The sequence below is a fragment of the Triturus cristatus genome, chromosome 6 (assembly GCF_964204655.1).
Source record: "Triturus cristatus chromosome 6, aTriCri1.1, whole genome shotgun sequence".
NCBI lineage: Eukaryota > Metazoa > Chordata > Amphibia > Caudata > Salamandridae > Triturus > Triturus cristatus.
In genome coordinates, this window is record NC_140589.1 from 555,563,767 (window position 1) to 555,585,610 (window position 21,844).

Here is a 21,844-nt window from a genome sequence, read left to right on the forward strand (position 1 = left end):
CATGTAAAATTAACTCATCTGGGAGATTTAGCATACATTTTCATGCATCTATCTACTCTCTTTTCTGTTTACATCTCGTGCGTGTAGGTGACAGATCATTCAAGGCCATGCTTCTAACAGTCTTATTCATTTAATTTAGACATGGGTCCATCACTTGGGTGTAAACCCCATAGTACGGATATCAAATTAATCCATGTATTCCTGCAACTATCTTTACTTATCCAGATTGGCATTTTTGAAGTGCATACATACAGTAAACTTTACACCACAAATTATGCTGGCCCGGGTATTCAAGGTCTGCCAGAAGAAGAGACAAATGGGTATTTTTTTTTGCAATTTTATATAGAGCACACATGGCCCAAAGGCATCAGAGCGCTTTACAACAGTAACATGATACAGGGCTACAGCAAGTTAGTTACCATAATTACATTCAGACATATTTCATTGGTAGCTGTGACCAGGACAAAAGCAGCCGGTGGACAGGGATGTACAGGGTTCAAGCATTGAATAAAATGTTGGGGACACACAATGAATGTTTGTCTCCTGGATAGAGTACTTCGGTATCGTTGAGGTTGATTAACCCAGGTGTCTGTCAAATAGGAGGAGCTTGAGGTCCTTTTTGAAGGTGGCTATGCAGGTTGTTAGGCAAAGGGAGGGAGGTAAGGATTTCCAGATTCTTGTGGCACTACTAGAGAATGATTGGCTCATGTACCGTTCTCAACTGAAGGTGGGGTTTCCGGGAGCATGGGTTGGGCATTTCTGAAACCCCTATTTACACCAGAGAATTTCAGTTTCTCACTTAGATAGGAGGGTGAAGAGGTGTGCAGTGCTCTGTGGGTAATGCAGATAGTTTTGAACTGGGCCCAAGCTTCAATGGAAAGCCAATGGAGGGTTAGCAGGGCCAGGAAAATGTGGTCACATTTCTTGAGACATAACACGAAGCATGCAGCTGCGTAAATAGTTGCTCTCAGTGGGCATTGATGGACTTGGGGAATGCATGAGAGAAGGGCAATTCCATAATCTAGTCTGTAGAGGACGAGAGACTGAACCACTGTTTTGAGGTCTTGTTCCTGAATAAGTTGTCTGATGCCCCACAGCTGCCTAAGTTGGTGTTGTGCTATTTTGGTCAAGACTGTAATGTAGCTCTGGTGATTTAGATGATTATAAAGGATGATACCAAGGGTTCTAGCACTCTGGACAATTGCAGGTTTGTCATCCAGGATGGGAAAGGTGGCCATCCATTCCTGTACTGTGGTTTTTGCTTTCGGAGGTGAGAGCAAAGGAAATTCTGTTTAAGTTGGGTTGAGTTTTAGATGATGGTTAGACATCCAGTTTTGAATCTTTAGGAGTGTGATTGAAAGAAGAGCAAGGTCTTCAGGGGAAGAGATGTTCAAGTATATTTGAGTGTCATCAGCGTAGAGGTAGAAGAGAATCCCAGCGTTTCTCAGAATCACACATAGTGGTTATAGATACAGGTTAAAGAGGGCTGGGAAGAGGATCGAGACTTGAGGGACTCCTTGATGTACATGGACTGGTCATGAGAACTCATTGCTCATTTTCACAATTTAGGAGTGGTTGGTTAAGTAAGAGGAGAACCAGTTGAGGACTGTCCCTCCCCAGCCCATGCATTGTTCAAGAGTGAGAAGGAGGTCCAAATGGGTGACAGTGTTGAATGCAGCTGACAAGTCCAGGAGGACCAAGAGTCAGGAGTTCCCAAAGTAGAGAATTTTAAGAGAGTCATCAACTATATGTAGGAACGCAGTTTCTGTACTGTGGCCCAGGTGGAAATCTGATTGGGGAAAGTCTAGGAGGTTGTTTGTTCGAATGTGTGAAGTGACTTTATCTAAAAATGGAAGTCTTGAGACTGGGCGATAGTTGTTTATGTTCTCTGGGTCAAAAGATTGTTTTTTCAAGAGAGTAGAGACTTTACCTACTTTAAGAATTCTGGAAATAGGCCCTAATGAAGAGAGGAGTTGACCATGTGAGTCCATAGGGGGAGTAGGTGTGTGGCAGGAGATTTGCTGATAGACCCTGGAATGAGGTCCTGAAGGTGGTTTGAGGGTTTAACTTTGGAGATTGTTCGCTGTTGGTTTCATTCGGAAATGGGGGATAGAGAGGACCACAAATAAAACGCCTTGCACAGTAGAATCTCAGTTTCTGGAGGTTCACTGGTGTGTAGCGAGATATGGATGTCTCTGACTTTTCTGTCAATGAAGTCTAGAAAGTTGTTGCAATGGGCCACTGATAGCTCAAGAGCTGAAGTGGTACAGGGGTTTGCAGTTTGTGCTAGATCCTCAAACAGGTGCTTTGGTCTGTTCTTTGCAGAATTCACAAGTGCTCTGAAGTGAGAAGATTCAGTTCTAAGGATTCGATCTTTTTACTGTTTTTCGCGATAAATGTAAAGCTTTTTCATACTCAGGTGAGATGGTGCTAATGTCCATGAATTCTCACACTTTCTGATGAGCTTTCTTTCTTTGTAAAGTTCTTCTGAGAACCAAGGATTGAACGGTCTGGGTCTAGTTAATTTGCACTTCAGGGTACAAATTTGTCGATAAGGGATTTCATGCAGGAGTTGCATTTGTCAATGGCTTCATTAATATCAAGGTGGGGTGTAATCGAGATTAGGGAAGGAAGGGCCATGGTGGCCATAGCTTCTGTAGCAAGATTGGATGTGCTCCTGATCCGTTTTTTCTTTTTTTGGGTTGCCTCACAGTTTTGGTGTAAGAACCGGAGAGGGACAATGGGATCTGCATGTGGTCAGACTAGTCGACTGGAATGATTTTGAATGACTGTAAATTAGCGGAACTGGAGATTATCAGGTCAAGGATTTTGCCTTTATGGTGTGTGGGATTAAGGCAGTGTTGTTGAAGATCGTTCTCTTTGAGAAAGGCTGTAAAGGTGTTGTTAGAATCCAGATTCCCTGGTTGGCACAGGTAGGTACTTATACCAAGCAGGGGACCTTTCCTCCAGTCAGGGTAAGGGGTTACACTCTATCAATAACCCCTGCTCACCCTCTAGGTAGCTTGGCGCGAGCAGACAAGGCGTTATCTCAGGCGTAATGGTTAAGCATTTGTGACTACATACAACACTTCAATGATACCCTCCACAAATGGACTCCACACTGATTTATCAAAAATATACTTCTTTATGTAAGCAAACTTATCACAAGACCCAATAACGTGTAAAACGGGCCCACAATACTATTTAGTTCAAGCGTTCTTGGTTAAAGCTTAGTTCAGGAGGTCTGTGCACTTCGTGCGCGTCGGCCGGTTCGTGCGGTATAAGAGGCTGCGAGCGGGGCTCACAAGCGTCAGCAGACACTCCGGGTGACGCGTGAACCTTACGGGGTGAAGGGGGCACAGTACCTTGGTCTTTGTAGAAGTTCGTCAGGGACGGCGCAGTAAATCCTCAGCGCGCGTGTACGTCGTGAAGTCCTTTCAATCGCGGTGCGAGCTCCGGCTCGAAGGGGGCCTCAGTCGCGGTGCTCAGGGGGACGATGCAGACGTACGGTGTGCTGGCTCTTAGTTGCGGCGTTCGAGCCGTACCTTCAAGGACGGCGCCTTTGTTCTCAGCGTGAGGCAAAGCCGGTAACACGCTCCGGTGGGGGGCCACGAACCAACCACTCTAGGAGTCACAGCCTACCCTCAGCAAGGGTAGGGGGGCACGCAAAGTGGCACGATGCAGAGAGGCAAATCAGGTGTCACACAGTCCTTCCTTTGCGTTGCGAGCTACGGCTCGGGGGCCTTAGTCACGGTGCTTGGGCTGGGCAGGGGGCACAGGCTTACGAAAGTACGCGCCGGGTTGGGAGGCGCACACTTCTCTCGGCCTTCAGCTTCACGGGGAGAACGGCGGTTCTCAAAGGCAGTGAAGTCCACTGGTCCTGGGACTTCGTTCAGGGGGCAAGCTCAGCACAAGCCCTTGGAGACCTTAAACAGCACAAGTTGAAGTAAAGTTTATCAGCAATCTTTCTCCTCTCCTTCAGCAGCAAGGCAACCACTGCAGGCCAATCCCCCAGGTCATGGACAGTACTCCTCCTACAGCTTTCCCGGTTCCTTCTCCTCAGGCAGAGGTTCGTCTTGTAGCAGGATCTGATTTCTTAGGAGCAGGGCTCCTACATTTATACTACATTTCTTTTGTTCTCCCAGGCCAGGGGGGCCCTTGCCTAGTTCAGTCCAGCTCTGGAGCACTTTGTTTACGCGATGCAGGCTTCTTCATTCAGGGTGCAGGGCAGAGTCATCAGACGCTCCACAGGGGGCGGAGCCGGTATTGTGGTGGCAGAGCACAGTCCTATTCAAAGCCCAGGTGCGCTCCTCCCACCCATCTACCTGCCAATCGTACTATTCTCCACCAGGCTACGTAGCCCTGCCTTGTCACTCACGCAAGCCAGACTGCAGATACAAATCGCGCAGAGGCGGGCTGAAATGGTTAGGCAAGCAAAGGGCAGCTTTCTAAAAGCCGCATTTGCAAACGCGGAATATTAAAATAATCCTTACTAAAAGGTGTACCTTATTATTCTGAGTTCAGGCATACTAAACTCGATCTTCTACCATGTTCCATGGGCCTGTTAGGATCATAAGATGTAACAATCTTAACAGCCCATTCTGGCCTATGAGAACAGGGTAGCCTTACAATAGTGAAAAACGAAAATGGCTGTAATTCACTATTTGGACATGCCACACATATCAGGGCTTGTCCTACCTTATGCTTACAATGCACCCTGCCCTGGGGCCTACCATAGGTGTGACTAATATGAAGTTAAGGGAAGGTTTTTAGGGACTGGCAAGTGTGTGCACTTGCCCAGTCAGCATGTCAGTACCAGACTGCACGCAGGTTCTGCAATGGCAGACCTTAGATACATTTTACCAGGCAGCTTCTGTGGGTGGCACAACCAGTGCTGCGAGCCCACCAGCGGTATTTGTATTTACCCGCCCTGGCACTCCTGGTGCACTTTACTGGGGTCTGATAGTAAACCAAATAAGCCAATCATGGAATCCAACCAACATATACATTTTACATAGGGAGCACTTGCACTGTGGCACTGGTTGGCAGTGGCACAGTGCTCTGAGCGGCCAACACCATAAAAACACATGAGGCACAGCGACAAAAAAGTGGAAGGGAGACTCACGCCAAGGTGCCGGGTCTAACACGTGTCCCCTCCAGCTGAAAAGTGGGGAGAACTACCCTACCCAAGGGAGTTCCTCATCACTAAGGCGGAAAAATCTGGACAGACCGTCAGCATTGGCGTGATCTGTACCAGGGCGATGTTCCACCGTGAAATCCATACCCTCTAGGGAAATGGACCACCTCAAAAGCTTTGGATTCTCACCCCTCATATGCATCAACCATCTGAGGGGCCTGTGGTCTGTCTGAACCCGGAAGTGAGACCCAAACAGGTATGGTCTTAGCTTCTTCAGCACCCAGACCACAGCAAATGCCTCATGCTCAATAGCACTCCATCTCTGTTCCCGTGGAAGTAACCTCCTGCTAAGAAAGGCTACAGGTTGATCTAGGTAAATGAAGAAAGAGAACCTCTTATCTGACCTGTCTTATTCTTGTAGAGTTAATCACTTGTGTACTATAAAGACCCCCAAGGTGCAAAGTTACTCAAAAAACATTTTCATTTTTTTATATAAGGTATTTATTATTTACTTTTTTTTTAAAAGAAAAGGATATACATAGCAGAGCATTCATAATTGTTAAGTTGGCATCTAATTCATATGTAGAACATACATTGCTTCACACTGTGTTTCCTCATAAATTAAATTTCATAGATACTTGTGAACATGAGAAACAAAACTATATAAAAAGACTTATGTTTAGAGACCCCAAAGGAAAATCAAAGAAACCGTCACATCAACATTCTCACCTATCATTCACTCCTGCATACTAACAGACATTCTCCATAGGTAAATTTTGATTTTTCATTAAAAACCAACAAACCATCTCTGGCAAAAGATCCTACTTCAATTCTAGTGCAAGCAAAATTAGTGTGTATACATAAGTTTTAGACAGTTCTTGTTATGTCCTAAAATTCTAGAGTCATGACGTTTTAAATAGAATTCTTCTGAGGATCTCCCAGTGTATGGTTGGTGCTCCTGGTCGACGTACGTTTCGGAGACTGACTATAAATACCACGTCTCCTTCTTCAGGACCAGTGTGTTGATATCTTTTAACATCTGAACGGCGAAAAAGTAGGGGTTCTCTCTATGTGGGAATACAAAAAAAGTTTTGCATGTATGAGAGTCAAACTTGCAACTGGGGGTTAATTAATTTTCTAAATGTCTTATATGTAAGTGCTCTAGCTTAGTTAGAGCCACTGCAGCTAAAGATTAATTTTAGCAGCATCACTGTATCGTTTCCAACAACATTGCAAACAAAAAGAAAGGGATAGTGCCCAAGCGATGAATGACCCAATGGTGCTTCAAAGTACAAAAAGTGTGCCATAGGAAGAATTGAGACCTCCATGAGCTTGCTAAGACTCACATAGGCTAGAAAGAAAAAGAAAGTAAAGGAAAGGAGGTATGGACGTAATATTCGCCTACGTGTGTTTATTGGCGTGGCCTCTGATATCCAAACACCTGTTCCTTGCTCCCACTGGTGTAATGGACACGATGGTATTCTAGAGGTTTAACTCTATTGGATAACAGATAGGGTAGAGATATAACCTTTAAATATAAGCTTGTTGTTAATCATTTTGCTACGAAAAACATAGATTTGAAGTTGTCTCACCCTTTATGAGTTTATGTATATATCCTGGTATGTAAAGCCATTGCTCATTCCTACATGCTATTTATTCAAAGGCACAACGAAAACGATTGGTCCCACTGTATATGGTATTTGTATCAATTTCATCTAAAGATAAAACGTGAGAGTATATATTTATCAGGGATACAATGGCACAGCGATCCTTCAACAAAGGTGAGATTAAGGTACCTTACGGTGCTTACCCAAGTTATTTAGGTGCATAAGTCCTTAAAAAGGTACACTGCATGTCAATCCTGTTGGCTTACGCAGTTTGACAGGCTCGTTATGTTCAGGGGTACAATCTAGAGAGGGGAGAAGAACCAAGAATTTGCTATTTCAATCTTGTCAGTTTCATGAATGTACAATGAATGATGTTATTACTGGAAGAAGGCCTGTATTAATGATGACCTAGCGATGCCTGTAATATTTTATAAATGCTCAAAAAAGCCAAACTAAGATAAAGTGGCTTCGGGCGACTGCGCATCTAGTGCGGGGTTTTAGAAGTAACCTTTCCGCTGAGCATACTCACAGCACTAAGTGTGTGGATTCTGATGGTAAAGTTAACACACGCTATATGCAGGACGTATATTTGTTGCATAGTGAACAGAATTGAAACCAGGATACACATTCATATATAACAACTGTATCCAGATCGTGTGGTCATTACGGGGGGGACAAAATTAAAGCCTGCAGTCACACGCAGGTATACACGTACAAAGTTATATGATAATATATATACTTTACTGGTGCTCCTACGGTCGCGAGGTCAAAGTTGGCAATATACATTACCCTTTAAGTTGAGATACCTCGATATTTTGATGTATCATGTAGTTTCTATTTCTATCACACACTCATATATGAACTCATGAGCAGCTATGTCCAAAGCGTTTAGTCGTTACACGGAGGCCAAAATTAAAACCAGCAGTCACACACAAGTATACACGTGCAAAATGGGATTTGCTATCATAATCTATATACTTTGATAGGGCCCCTATGGTCGCGAGATAAAATAGGCAAGCCCTTTGAGATGCAAAGCCTCGATATTTTGATATTTATTTTCTATTTATATCAATGGATTAGGTTATTGGGACTTGCACTGTCCTTACCTCCTAGCTAGCGTAGCTTGTCGTTTTCGTCGCTGCCGGGTTAGGAAAGCGGGGGTATAATGGTGGCCTCGTATTTGTTTGAAAAGCACTGCGATCACATGTTGCAACGTGAGAGTCAGGTGACGTGACACGTTCTTCAAAGAGGAAAAAACGAGTGTCACAGTCAGCGCCATCTTTGGATGGTATATGAATTGGTGAAAAGACGTAATACCTACGGGATACATGGTGGGTGAGGTTGTCAAATAAGAAATAAATTTGTCCGAAATGATTACATAGAAATGTATGTTGCTCAACTTAATGTAAAGAAAATTTTTGACCATACATGTACTGGTGTAGGGCATGAGTATATTAGTGCTAGTCCTATGTTAGAAGGACTGCAAAGGCAAATTTGGTGTCTAGATAGTTGGCAATTGCTGTGTGCGCTGGCATCGTTTTAATGGTGGCTCTATGTAGCGTGCACAGTCACACCAATATTACAATCACCGGTAGATATGCTATAGAGGCAAGCCCTTTGAGATGCAAAGCCTCGATATTTTGATATTTATTTTCTATTTATATCAATGGATTAGGTTATTGGGACTTGCACTGTCCTTACCTCCTAGCTAGCGTAGCTTGTCGTTTTCGTCGCTGCCGGGTTAGGAAAGCGGGGGTATAATGGTGGCCTCGTATTTGTTTGAAAAACACTGCGATCACATGTTGCAACGTGAGAGTCAGGTGACGTGACACGTTCTTCAAAGAGGAAAAAACGAGTGTCACAGTCAGCGCCATCTTTGGATGGTATATGAATTGGTGAAAAGACGTAATACCTACGGGATACATGGTGGGTGAGGTTGTCAAATAAGAAATAAATTTGTCCGAAATGATTACATAGAAATGTATGTTGCTCAACTTAATGTAAAGAATATTTTTGACCATACATGTACTGGTGTAGGGCATGAGTATGTTAGTGCTAGTCCTATGTTAGAAGGACTGCAAAGGCAAATTTGGTGTCTAGATAGTTGGCAATTGCTGTGTGCGCTGGCATCGGTTTAATGGTGGCTCTATGTAGCGTGCACAGTCCCACCAATATTACAATCACCGGGAGCTAATAGGGGCGCCATCTTGGAGTGGTCTAAAGTGATCTGAGTTGGAAAACAGATCCCAACAGAGTGGCGTATCTCATCTGCAATTGCAGTGCTACCGGCGCGATAACCTGAAAAATTGTAACAGAGCCGTCATAAAATAGTCTGTAATGAGTGTTGGTAATGAATAACAAGAATATTTCTCTTTGTCAGAGGGGGGTTGTCTGTATTCTATAGGACAGACCCAGTATTGTAGAGTGTGAATGGTATTTAGCTGGGCAGAGTCTAACTGACAGAAACAGAAATAACAAAGGGCCAGATGAGTTGGAAGTCCACCAATACAGGATTAGAAGTACGAATTGGCAGACAAGTTACAGAAATCTAAAAGATTGGACACAGTATACATAAATTATTCTGTAACTAACCAGATTATTTCCTCATTCAGGCCTTTACGTACAGTGTCCAAATGAAAAATCCAGAATGTTTCACGCTGTTTTCTGGTTTTGGCTGGGTCCTTGCCTGGTACTGTCTTGACCTTTTCTATAATAATCCATGTTATTTCCGTTTCCTTGTGATTGTAATCAAGGTAATGTTTGACCAAAGGCGCTTGTAGTTTGTTAGTTCTTATCGCTGATTTATGTTCCGAGAGTCTCAGCCGAAACTCTCTGGATGTTTCCCCTATGTAGCCAAGGCCGCATGGGCATAATATCAGGTAAATAATATTTGAACTCCTACAGTTGGCCATTTGTTGTAGTTTACCTGATTTTTCGCCATATGTCCAAGTTTGTGAGACTATAGCGTGTTCGCATGCATGGCAGTTGCCACATCTGTGGTTACCTATGGGTAGGGGTTTACCATCCAGGGTGGTTTGTCTGGTCTTGTTTTGTGGTTGGAATCTACTGTGCACCAATTTGTCTTTAAGGTTGGAATTCCTTCTGAAGGCTACTATAGGTTTGTGTATGGTATCGGTGTCTTCGTTGGTATTCAGGATTTTCCAATTTTTATCCAAAATCTGTTTGATTTTATGATTGATATTCGAATGATCCACCACGCATACAAGTTTGTCCATTTTCTCTTTGGGTTCATTACTGATAAGGGCATCTCTGTTATAGTATTTAGCCCGTTTGAGTGACTGACGTATCAGTCTTCTCGGATAGCCTCTGAGAAGGAGGCGTTCTTGGAGAGATTTGGCATGTACCATGAACTCTGCGATGTTAGTGCAGTTTCTCCTAATTCTAAGAAACTCCCCAAAGGGAATGGAATCTTTTTGGCATGGTGGATGGTAGCTCGTATGCTCTAAGATGGTGTTTTTGGCTGTCGGTTTTCTGTATAGGCTGACTTCTAAGTGCCCTTGGTTACCTGTAATCCATATATCTAGAAATTCTACTTTGTCAGCGGAATATTTGCCAGTAAATTTCAAGTTGTTATCATTTAAATTTAGCCAAGATATGAAGTCCAGAAGATCAGATTATAGACCTGTCCAAATGAAGAAGATGTCATCTATGAAGCGATGCCACTGTGTTATATTCTCAAAAAAAGGTGCAATCTCATTGAAAATATGTTTGCGCTCAAATTCCCCCATGAAAATGTTCGCTACACTCGGGGCACAGGAAGCCCCCATACTTGTACCTTTGATTTGATGGTAAAGGTCTTGTTTGAATTCAAAATAGTTATGTTGTAACACAATTTTGAAACATTCCAAAATAAACCCATCAGGTCTATCCCCAGGTGTCCTGGCCAAGAGGGCTGCCACCGCCTCTATAGCCAGGTCCTGGGGAATGTTGGTGTATAAAGACTCAATGTCAAGGGTAACAAGTAGTTGTGTATTGCAGTTGAATGGTTTATGTTCCAATGTTGCAATCATGTGTCCTGTATCTTTAATGTATGAGGTGTACTGGGTGGTTAGAGGGCAAAGAAAGGTATCTACATATTTTGACAATGGTTCCGTACATGAGTTTATGGAAGAGATGATGGGTCTTAGTGGTGGATCCAGAGTGTCTTTATGAGTTTTCGGGACTCCATAGATTGCTGGTGTAACAGTATTGGTTCTGTTAAGATAGGCTAATTCTTTCTGGCAAATATATCCTTCAACAAAGGCTTTGGTTGTGGTGGTGTCTATCAAGTTCTTAAGTTGATCTAAGGACCTCATGTTAGATTGTTGGTAGTGTTCTGGTTTTTTTAACATGGTGTTGATTTTATCAACATACTTGGTTGTATCCATTATTACAATTCCTCCTGCTTTATCACACGGTTTTATTGTATTGTGGGAGTTATTCTGCAGGTTCTTTAATGCCTCCTTTTCGTTAGCAGTCAGATTGGAATTTGGTTTAGGGATAAATTTAGTTATCCTCTGAAGTTCTTTGATGACAGTTTTCTCAAAGATATTAACTTCAGGCCCCACCATATCTAGAGTTGGTGTGAAAGTGGATGGAAGTTTGCAGCCAGAATGGTTAAGTTCTGGCTCTGTCGTGGTGGTGGAAGCAAAAAACTTAGCTAGTCTTATTTTACGAAAGAAAGAGAACATATCATGGTTGAGTCTGAACCGATTGAGCTGCGTGCTTGGGACAAACCAAAGTCCCCTGCTGAGAAGTTTAATTTCATCTTGGGACAGGATATGTTCAGATAGATTAAAAATAGGTATCTGTTCGTTGTTGTTAGATGATATATTTATGCTCTCCAGTACTGTTGGTTTCTCGTACGCATGTACGGCTGTGGATGTGGAGGCTCTATCGGTTGGTAAAAATTCCGATCTGGCCTCGAATATCTCATTCTGGCTCTCCCTCTGCCCCTGGATAAAAAAGGGGAATTAGACTGAGACCTCGGGTACTGGTTGGTGAAATGTCCTCGCTGGTTCCTATCATCGTAATTGTATCCATCTCCCATCCCTTGTGTTTCAGGGTCTGAGTCAGATGAGTTTGTATCTGAGAAGGTTACTCTTTTACCTCGCCTGGCTGGTCGTGGATTATATTGGTCTTGTTCTGATGATCCTTCCTGATAATAGCTACTGACTCAATAGGGGTATATTTTTTCTTGTGAAAACCACCTAATGTCTTTTTTGAGCTTGTCTGTTTTTTTCTTTATTAGATATTCCTCAAACTCCTGTATTTCCTGATTGATATTCAACAATTTAGCCTTGGCATCGTCCACCGCTGTACTTGTCTTAAGTTTATCTTCTAAGTCAGTAATTTCCTGATTAAGAACTAGGATCATTTCTCGTACCGTTTCTACAATAAGTAGCATCCAATCTCTGGAGCATCGGTTAGCGATATGTGACCAACGCTCCAGAAATTTGCGTACCTCAACAAAAAGTGCTGGTACATTTCTCACTCTAAGGCCAGATGGTATAGTTCCTGCTTTGAGATATTCTAGCATGAAGAAAGCGTGGGACTCCATCCTTTTAGCTTTCTTTCTCAGGTTTAGCAGTTTGGTCCATTCACCATTGCTGTTATCAAAGGTACTTATATTCGTGTTGTTACTACCTGATATTTGTCCAATCATGGTGGCAAAATCATCATCAGAAAAAACAAACGTTTTAGGCCCTCCATTTTACTACAATTACTGTGAAAAAGAAAATTGGGGGAAGTGGTGAGAGGGGGAAAATATACTGAAAAGAAAAATAATTAGCTGGACAAAGTTAGGAACGAATAGTGATGCTAAGCTGCACTTCAAAGAATTTTTTAGAACAAGAGCAACCTGCGGTAAAAACCGCTAAAGGGATATATAAGCGAAAGGTTTCCCCTAAGTACTTTTAGGTCCAAGAGGAGGGGAGGACGACAAATGAAGAAAGAGAACCTCTTATCTGACCTGTCTTATTCTTGTAGAGTTAATCACTTGTGTACTATAAAGACCCCCAAGGTGCAAAGTTACTCAAAAAACATTTTCATTTTTTTATATAAGGTATTTATTATTTACTTTTTTTTAAAAAGAAAAGGATATACATAGCAGAGCATTCATAATTGTTAAGTTGGCATCTAATTCATATGTAGAACATACATTGCTTCACACTGTGTTTCCTCATAAATTACATTTCATAGATACTTGTGAACATGAGAAACAAAACTATATAAAAAGACTTATGTTTAGAGACCCCAAAGGAAAATCAAAGAAACCGTCACATCAACATTCTCACCTATCATTCACTCCTGCATACTAACAGACATTCTCCATAGGTAAATTTTGATTTTTCATTAAAAACCAACAAACCATCTCTGGCAAAAGATCCTACTTCAATTCTAGTGCAAGCAAAATTAGTGTGTATACATAAGTTTTAGACAGTTCTTGTTATGTCCTAAAATTCTAGAGTCATGACGTTTTAAATAGAATTCTTCTGAGGATCTCCCAGTGTATGGTTGGTGCTCCTGGTCGACGTACGTTATAAATACCACGTCTCCTTCTTCAGGACCAGTGTGTTGTTACAGATATCTTTTAACATCTGAACGGCGAAAAAGTAGGGGTTCTCTCTATGTGGGAATACAAAAAAAGTTTTGCATGTATGAGAGTCAAACTTGCAACTGGGGGTTAATTAATTTTCAAAATGTCTTATATGTAAGTGCTCTAGCTTAGTTAGAGCCACTGCAGATAAAGATTAATTTTAGCAGCATCACTGTATCGTTTCCAACAACATTGCAAACAAAAAGAAAGGGATAGTGCCCAAGCGATGAATGACCCAATGGTGCTTCAAAGTACAAAAAGAGTGCCATAGGAAGAATTGAGACCTCCATGAGCTTGCTAAGACTCACATAGGCTAGAAAGAAAAAGAAAGTAAAGGAAAGGAGGTATGGACGTAATATTCGCCTACGTGTGTTTATTGGCGTGCCCTCTGATATCCAAACATCTGTTCCGTGCTCCCACTGGTGTAATGGACACGATGGTATTCTAGAGGTTTAACTCTATTAGATAACAGATAGGGTAGAGATATAACCTTTAAATATAAGCTTGTTGTTAATCATTTTGCTACGAAAAACATAGATTTGAAGTTGTCTCACCCTTTATGAGTTTATGTATATATCCTGGTATGTAAAGCCATTGCTCATTCCTACATGCTATTTATTCAAAGGCACAACGAAAACGATTGGTCCCACTGTATATGGTATTTGTATCAATTTCATCTAAAGATAAAACGTGAGAGTATATATTTATCAGGGATACAATGGCACAGTGATCCTTCAACAAAGGTGAGATTAAGGTACCTTACGGTGCTTACCCAAGTTATTTAGGTGCATAAGTCCTTAAAAAGGTACACTGCATGTCAATCCTGTTGGCTTACGCAGTTTGACAGGCTCGTTATGTTCAGGGGTACAATCTAGAGAGGGGAGAAGAACCAAGAATTTGCTATTTCAATCTTGTCAGTTTCATGAATGTACAATGAATGATGTTATTACTGGAAGAAGGCCTGTATTAATGATGACCTAGCGATGCCTGTAATATTTTATAAATGCTCCAAAAAGCCAAACTAAGATAAAGTGGCTTCGGGCGACTGCGCATCTAGTGCGGGGTTTTAGAAGTAACCTTTCCGCTGAGCATACTCACAGCACTAAGTGTGTGGATTCTGATGGTAAAGTTAACACACGCTATATGCAGGACGTATATTTGTTGCATAGTGAACAGAATTGAAACCAGGATACACATTCATATATAACAACTGTATCCAGATCGTGTGGTCATTACGGGGGGGACAAAATTAAAGCCTGCAGTCACACGCAGGTATACACGTACAAAGTTATATGATAATATATATACTTTACTGGTGCTCCTACGGTCGCGAGGTCAAAGTTGGCAATATACATTACCCTTTAAGTTGAGATACCTCGATATTTTGATGTATCATGTAGTTTCTATTTCTATCACACACTCATATATGAACTCATGAGCAGCTATGTCCAAAGCGTTTAGTCGTTACACGGAAGACAAAATTAAAACCAGCAGTCACACGCAAGTATACACGTGCAAAATGGGATGTGCTATCATAATCTATATACTTTGATAGGGCCCCTACGGTCGCGAGATAAAATAGGCAAGCCCTTTGAGATGCAAAGCCTCGATATTTTGATATTTATTTTCTATTTATATCAATGGATTAGGTTATTGGGACTTGCACTGTCCTTACCTCCTAGCTAGCGTAGCTTGTCGTTTTCGTCGCTGCCGGGTTAGGAAAGCGGGGTTTTAATGGTGGCCTCGTATTTGTTTGAAAAGCACTGCGATCACATGTTGCAACGTGAGAGTCAGGTGACGTGACACGTTCTTCAAAGAGGAAAAAACGAGTGTCACAGTCAGCGCCATCTTTGGATGGTATATGAATTGGTGAAAAGACGTAATACCTACGGGATACATGGTGGGTGAGGTTGTCAAATAAGAAATACATTTGTCCGAAATGATTACATAGAAATGTATGTTGCTCAACTTAATGTAAAGAAAATTTTTGACCATACATGTACTGGTGTAGGGCATGAGTATATTAGTGCTAGTCCTATGTTAGAAGGACTGCAAAGGCAAATTTGGTGTCTAGATAGTTGGCAATTGCTGTGTGTGCTGGCATCGTTTTAATGGTGGCTCTATGTAGCGTGCACAGTCACACCAATATTACAATCACCGGGAGCTAATATGGGCGCCATCTTGGAGTGGTCTAAAGTGATCTGAGTTGGAAAACAGATCCCAACAGAGTGGCGTATCTCATCTGCAATTGCAGTGCTACCGGCGCGATAACCTGAAAAATTGTAACAGAGCCGTCATAAAATAGTCTGTAATGAGTGTTGGTAATGAATAACAAGAATATTTCTCTTTGTCAGAGGGGGGTTGTCTGTATTCTATAGGACAGACCCAGTATTGTAGAGTGTGAATGGTATTTAGCTGGGCAGAGTCTAACTGACAGAAACAGAAATAACAAAGGGCCAGATGAGTTGGAAGTCCACCAATACAGGATTAGATGTACGAATTGGCAGACAAGTTACAGAAATCTAAAAGATTGGACACAGTATACATAAATTATTCTGTAACTAACCAGATTATTTCCTCATTCAGGCCTTTACGTACAGTGTCCAAATGAAAAATCCAGAATGTTTCACGCTGTTTTCTGGTTTTGGCTGGGTCCTTGCCTGGTACTGTCTTGACCTTTTCTATAATAATCCATGTTATTTCCGTTTCCTTGTGATTGTAATCAAGGTAATGTTTGACCAAAGGCGCTTGTAGTTTGTTAGTTCTTATCGCTGATTTATGTTCCGAGAGTCTCAGCCGAAACTCTCTGGATGTTTCCCCTATGTAGCCAAGGCCGCATGGGCATAATATCAGGTAAATAATATTTGAACTCCTACAGTTGGTCATTTGTTGTAGTTTACCTGATTTTTCGCCATATGTCCAAGTTTGTGAGACTATAGCGTGTTCGCATGCATGGCAGTTGCCACATCGGTGGTTACCTATGGGTAGGGGTTTACCATCCAGGGTGGTTTGTCTGGTCTTGTTTTGTGGTTGGAATCTACTGTGCACCAATTTGTCTTTAAGGTTGGAATTCCTTCTGAAGGCTACTATAGGTTTGTGTATGGTATCGGTGTCTTCGTTGGTATTCAGGATTTTCCAATTTTTATCCAAAATCTGTTTGATTTTATGATTGATATTCGAATGATCCACCACGCATACAAGTTTGTCCATTTTCTCTTTGGGTTCATTACTGATAAGGGCATCTCTGTTATAGTATTTAGCCCGTTTGAGTGACTGACGTATCAGTCTTCTCGGATAGCCTCTGAGAAGGAGGCGTTCTTGGAGAGATTTGGCATGTACCATGAACTCTGCGATGTTAGTGCAGTTTCTCCTAATTCTAAGAAACTCCCCAAAGGGAATGGAATCTTTTTGGCATGGTGGATGGTAGCTCGTTTGCTCTAAGATGGTGTTTTTTGGCTGTCGGTTTTCTGTATAGGCTGACTTCTAAGTGCCCTTGGTTACCTGCAATCCATATATCTAGAAATTCTACTTTGTCAGCGGATTATTTGCCAGTAAATTTCAAGTTGTTATCATTTAAATTTAGCCAAGATATGAAGTCCAGAAGATCAGATTCTAGACCTGTCCAAATGAAGAAGATGTCATCTATGAAGCGATGCCACTGTGTTATATTCTCAAAAAAGGGTGCAATCTCATTGAAAATATGTTTGCGCTCAAATTCCCCCATGAAAATGTTCGCTACACTCGGGGCACAGGAAGCCCCCATACTTGTACCTTTGATTTGATGGTAAAGGTCTTGTTTGAATTCAAAATAGTTATGCTGTAACACAATTTTGAGACATTCCAAAATAAACCCATCAGGTCTATCCCCAGGTGTCCTGGCCAAGAGGGCTGCCACCGCCTCTATAGCCAGTCCTTGCCTATTTTATCTCGCGACCGTAGGGGCCCTATCAAAGTATATAGATTATGATAGCACATCCCATTTTGCACGTGTATACTTGCGTGTGACTGCTGGTTTTAATTTTGTCCTCCGTGTAACGACTAAACGCTTTGGACATAGCTGCTCATGAGTTCATATATGAGTGTGTGATAGAAATAGAAACTACATGATACATCAAAATATCGAGGTATCTCAACTTAAAGGGTAATGTATATTGCCAACTTTGATCTCGCGACCGTAGGAGCACCAGTAAAGTATATATATTATCATATAACTTTGTACGTGTATACCTGCGTGTGACTGCAGGCTTTAATTTTGTCCCCCCCGTAATGACCACACGATCTGGATACAGTTGTTATATATGAATGTGTATCCTGGTTTCAATTCTGTTCACTATGCAACAAATATATGTCCTGCATACAGCGTGTGTTAACTTTACCATCAGAATCCACACACTTAGTGCTGTGAGTATGCTCAGCGGAAAGGTTACTTCTAAAACCCCGCACTAGATGCGCAGTCGCCCGAAGCCACTTTATCTTAGTTTGGCTTTTTTGAGCATTTATAAAATATTACAGGCATCGCTAGGTCATCATTAATACAGGCCTTCTTCCAGTAATAACATCATTCATTGTACATTCATGAAACTGACAAGATTGAAATAGCAAATTCTTGGTTCTTCTCCCCTCTCTAGATTGTACCCCTGAACATAACGAGCCTGTCAAACTGCGTAAGCCAACAGGATTGACATGCAGTGTACCTTTTTAAGGACTTATGCACCTAAATAACTTGGGTAAGCACCGTAAGGTACCTTAATCTCACCTTTGTTGAAGGATCACTGTGCCATTGTATCCCTAATAAATATATACTCTCACGTTTTATCTTTAGATGAAATTGATACAAATACCATATACAGTGGGACCAATTGTCTTCGTTGTGCCTTTGAATAAATAGCATGTAGGAATGAGCAATGGCTTTACATACCAGGATATATACATAAACTCATAAAGGGTGAGACAACTTCAAATCTATGTTTTTCGTAGCAAAATGATTAACAACAAGCTTATATTTAAAGGTTATATCTCTACCCTATCTGTTATCTAATAGAGTTAAACCTCTAGAATACCATCGTGTACATTACACCAGTGGGAGCACGGAACAGGTGTTTGGATATCAGAGGCCACGCCAATAAACACACGTAGGCGAATATTACGTCCATACCTCCTTTCCTTTACTTTCTTTTTCTTTCTAGCCTATGTGAGTCTTAGCAAGCTCATGGAGGTCTCAATTCTTCCTATGGCACTCTTTTTGTACTTTGAAGCACCATTGGGTCATTCATCGCTTGGGCACTATCCCTTTCTTTTTGTTTGCAATGTTGTTGGAAACGATACAGTGATGCTGCTAAAATTAATCTTTAGCTGCAGTGGCTCTAACTAAGCTAGAGCACTTACATATAAGACATTTTGAAAATTAATTAACCCCCAGTTGCAAGTTTGACTCTCATACATGCAAAACTTTTTTTGTATTCCCACATAGAGAGAACCCCTACTTTTTCGCCGTTCAGATGTTAAAAGATATCTGTAACAACACACTGGTCCTGAAGAAGGAGACGTGGTATTTATAGTCAGTCTCCGAAACGTACGTCGACCAGGAGCACCAACCATACACTGGGAGATCCTCAGAAGAATTCTATTTAAAACGTCATGACTCTAGAATTTTAGGACATAACAAGAACTGTCTAAAACTTATGTATACACACTAATTTTGCTTGCACTAGAATTGAAGTAGGATCTTTTGCCAGAGATGGTTTGTTGGTTTTTAATGAAAAATCAAAATTTACCTATGGAGAATGTCTGTTAGTATGCAGGAGTGAATGATAGGTGCGAATGTTGATGTGACGGTTTCTTTGATTTTCCTTTGGGGTCTCTAAACATAAGTCTTTTTATATAGTTTTGTTTCTCATGTTCACAAGTATCTATGAAATTTAATTTATGAGGAAACACAGTGTGAAGCAATGTATGTTCTACATATGAATTAGATGCCAACTTAACAATTATGAATGCTCTGCTATGTATATCCTTTTCTTTTTAAAAAAAAGTAAATAATAAATACCTTATATAAAAAAATGAAAATGTTTTTTGAGTAACTTTGCACCTTGGGGGTCTTTATAGTACACAAGTGATTAACTCTACAAGAATAAGACAGGTCAGATAAGAGGTTCTCTTTCTTCATTTGTCGTCCTCCCCTCCTCTTGGACCTAAAAGTACTTAGGGGAAACCTTTCGCTTATATGTCCCTTTAGCGGTTTTTACCGCAGGTTGCTCTTGTTCTAAAAAATTCTTTGAAGTGCAGCTTAGCATCACTATTCGTTCCTAACTTTGTCCAGCTAATTATTTTTCTTTTCAGTATATTTTCCCCCTCTCACCACTTCCCCCAATTTTCTTTTTCACAGTAATTGTAGTAAAATGGAGGGCCTAAAAACGTTTGGTTTTTCTGATGATGATTTTGCCACCATGATTGGACAAATATCAGGTAGTAACAACACGAATATAAGTACCTTTGATAACAGCAATGGTGAATGGACCAAACTGCTAAACCTGAGAAAGAAAGCTAAAAGGATGGAGTCCCACGCTTTCTTCATGCTAGAATATCTCAAAGCAGGAACTATACCATCTGGCCTTAGAGTGAGAAATGTACCAGCACTTTTTGTTGAGGTACGCAAATTTCTGGAGCGTTGGTCACATATCGCTAACCGATGCTCCAGAGATTGGATGCTACTTATTGTAGAAACGGTACGAGAAATGATCCTAGTTCTTAATCAGGAAATTACTGACTTAGAAGATAAACTTAAGACAAGTACAGCGTTGGACGATGCCAAGGCTAAATTGTTGAATATCAATCAGGAAATACAGGAGTTTGAGGAATATCTAATAAAGAAAAAAACAGACAAGCTCAAAAAAGACATTAGGTGGTTTTCACAAGAAAAAATATACCCCTATTTAGTCAGTAGCTATTATCAGGAAGGATCATCAGAACAAGACCAATATAATCCACGACCAGCCAGGCGAGGTAAAAGAGTAACCTTCTCAGATACCAACTCATCTGACTCAGACCCTGAAACACAAGGGATGGGAGATGGATACAATTACGATGATAGGAACCAGCGAGGACATTTCACCAACCAGTACCCGAGGTCTCAGTCTAATTCCCCTTTTTTATCCAGGGGCAGAGGGAGAGCCAGAATGAGATATTCGAGGCAAGATCGGAATTTTTACCAACCGATAGAGCCTCCACATCCACAGCCGTACATGCGTACGAGAAACCAACAGTACTGGAGAGCATAAATATATCATCTAACAACAACGAACAGATACCTATTTTTAATCTATCTGAACATATCCTGTCCCAAGATGAAATTAAACTTCTCAGCAGGGGACTTTCGTTTGTCCCAAGCACGCAGCTCAATCGGTTCAGACTCAACCATGATATGTTCTCTTTCTTTCGTAAAATAAGACTAGCTAAGTTTTTTGCTTCCACCACCACGACAGAGCCAGAACTTAACCATTCTGGCTGCAAACTTCCATCCACTTTCACACCAACTCTAGATGTGGTGGGGCCTGAAGTTAATATCTTTGAGAAAACTGTCATCAAAGAACTTCAGAGGATAACTAAATTTATCCCTAAACCAAATTCCAATCTGACTGCTAACGAAAAGGAGGCATTAAAGAACCTGCAGAATAACTCCCACATTACAATAAAACCGTGTGATAAAGCAGGAGGAATTGTAATAATGGATACAACCAAGTATGTTGATAAAATCAACACCATGTTAAAAAAACCAGAACACTACCAACAATCTAACATGAGGTCCTTAGATCAACTTAAGAACTTGATAGACACCACCACAACCAAAGCCTTTGTTGATGGATATATTTGCCAGAAAGAATTAGCCTATCTTAACAGAACCAATACTGTTACACCAGCAATCTATGGAGTCCCGAAAACTCATAAAGACACTCTGGATCCACCACTAAGACCCATCATCTCTTCCATAAACTCATGTACGGAACCATTGTCAAAATATGTAGATACCTTTCTTTGCCCTCTAACCACCCAGTACACCTCATACATTAAAGATACAGGACACATGATTGCAACATTGGAACATAAACCATTCAACTGCAATACACAACTACTTGTTACCCTTGACATTGAGTCTTTATACACCAACATTCCCCAGGACCTGGCTATAGAGGCGGTGGCAGCCCTCTTGGCCAGGACACCTGGGGATAGACCTGATGGGTTTATTTTGGAATGTCTCAAAATTGTGTTACAACATAACTATTTTGAATTCAAACAAGACCTTTACCATCAAATCAAAGGTACAAGTATGGGGGCTTCCTGTGCCCCGAGTGTAGCGAACATTTTCATGGGGGAATTTGAGCGCAAACATATTTTCAATGAGATTGCACCTTTTTTTGAGAATATAACACAGTGGCATCGCTTCATAGATGACATCTTCTTCATTTGGACAGGTCTAGAATCTGATCTTCTGGACTTCATATCTTG

General features: G+C 41.3%; 1 protein-coding gene across 1 annotated transcript in view; it reads right to left on the reverse strand.

Moving 5' to 3' along the window:
• The window catches only part of LOC146817390 (vomeronasal type-2 receptor 26-like), a 953,476-nt gene that overhangs the window by 661,514 nt on the left and 270,118 nt on the right, over window positions 1-21,844 (reverse strand). The window lies entirely within an intron of this gene.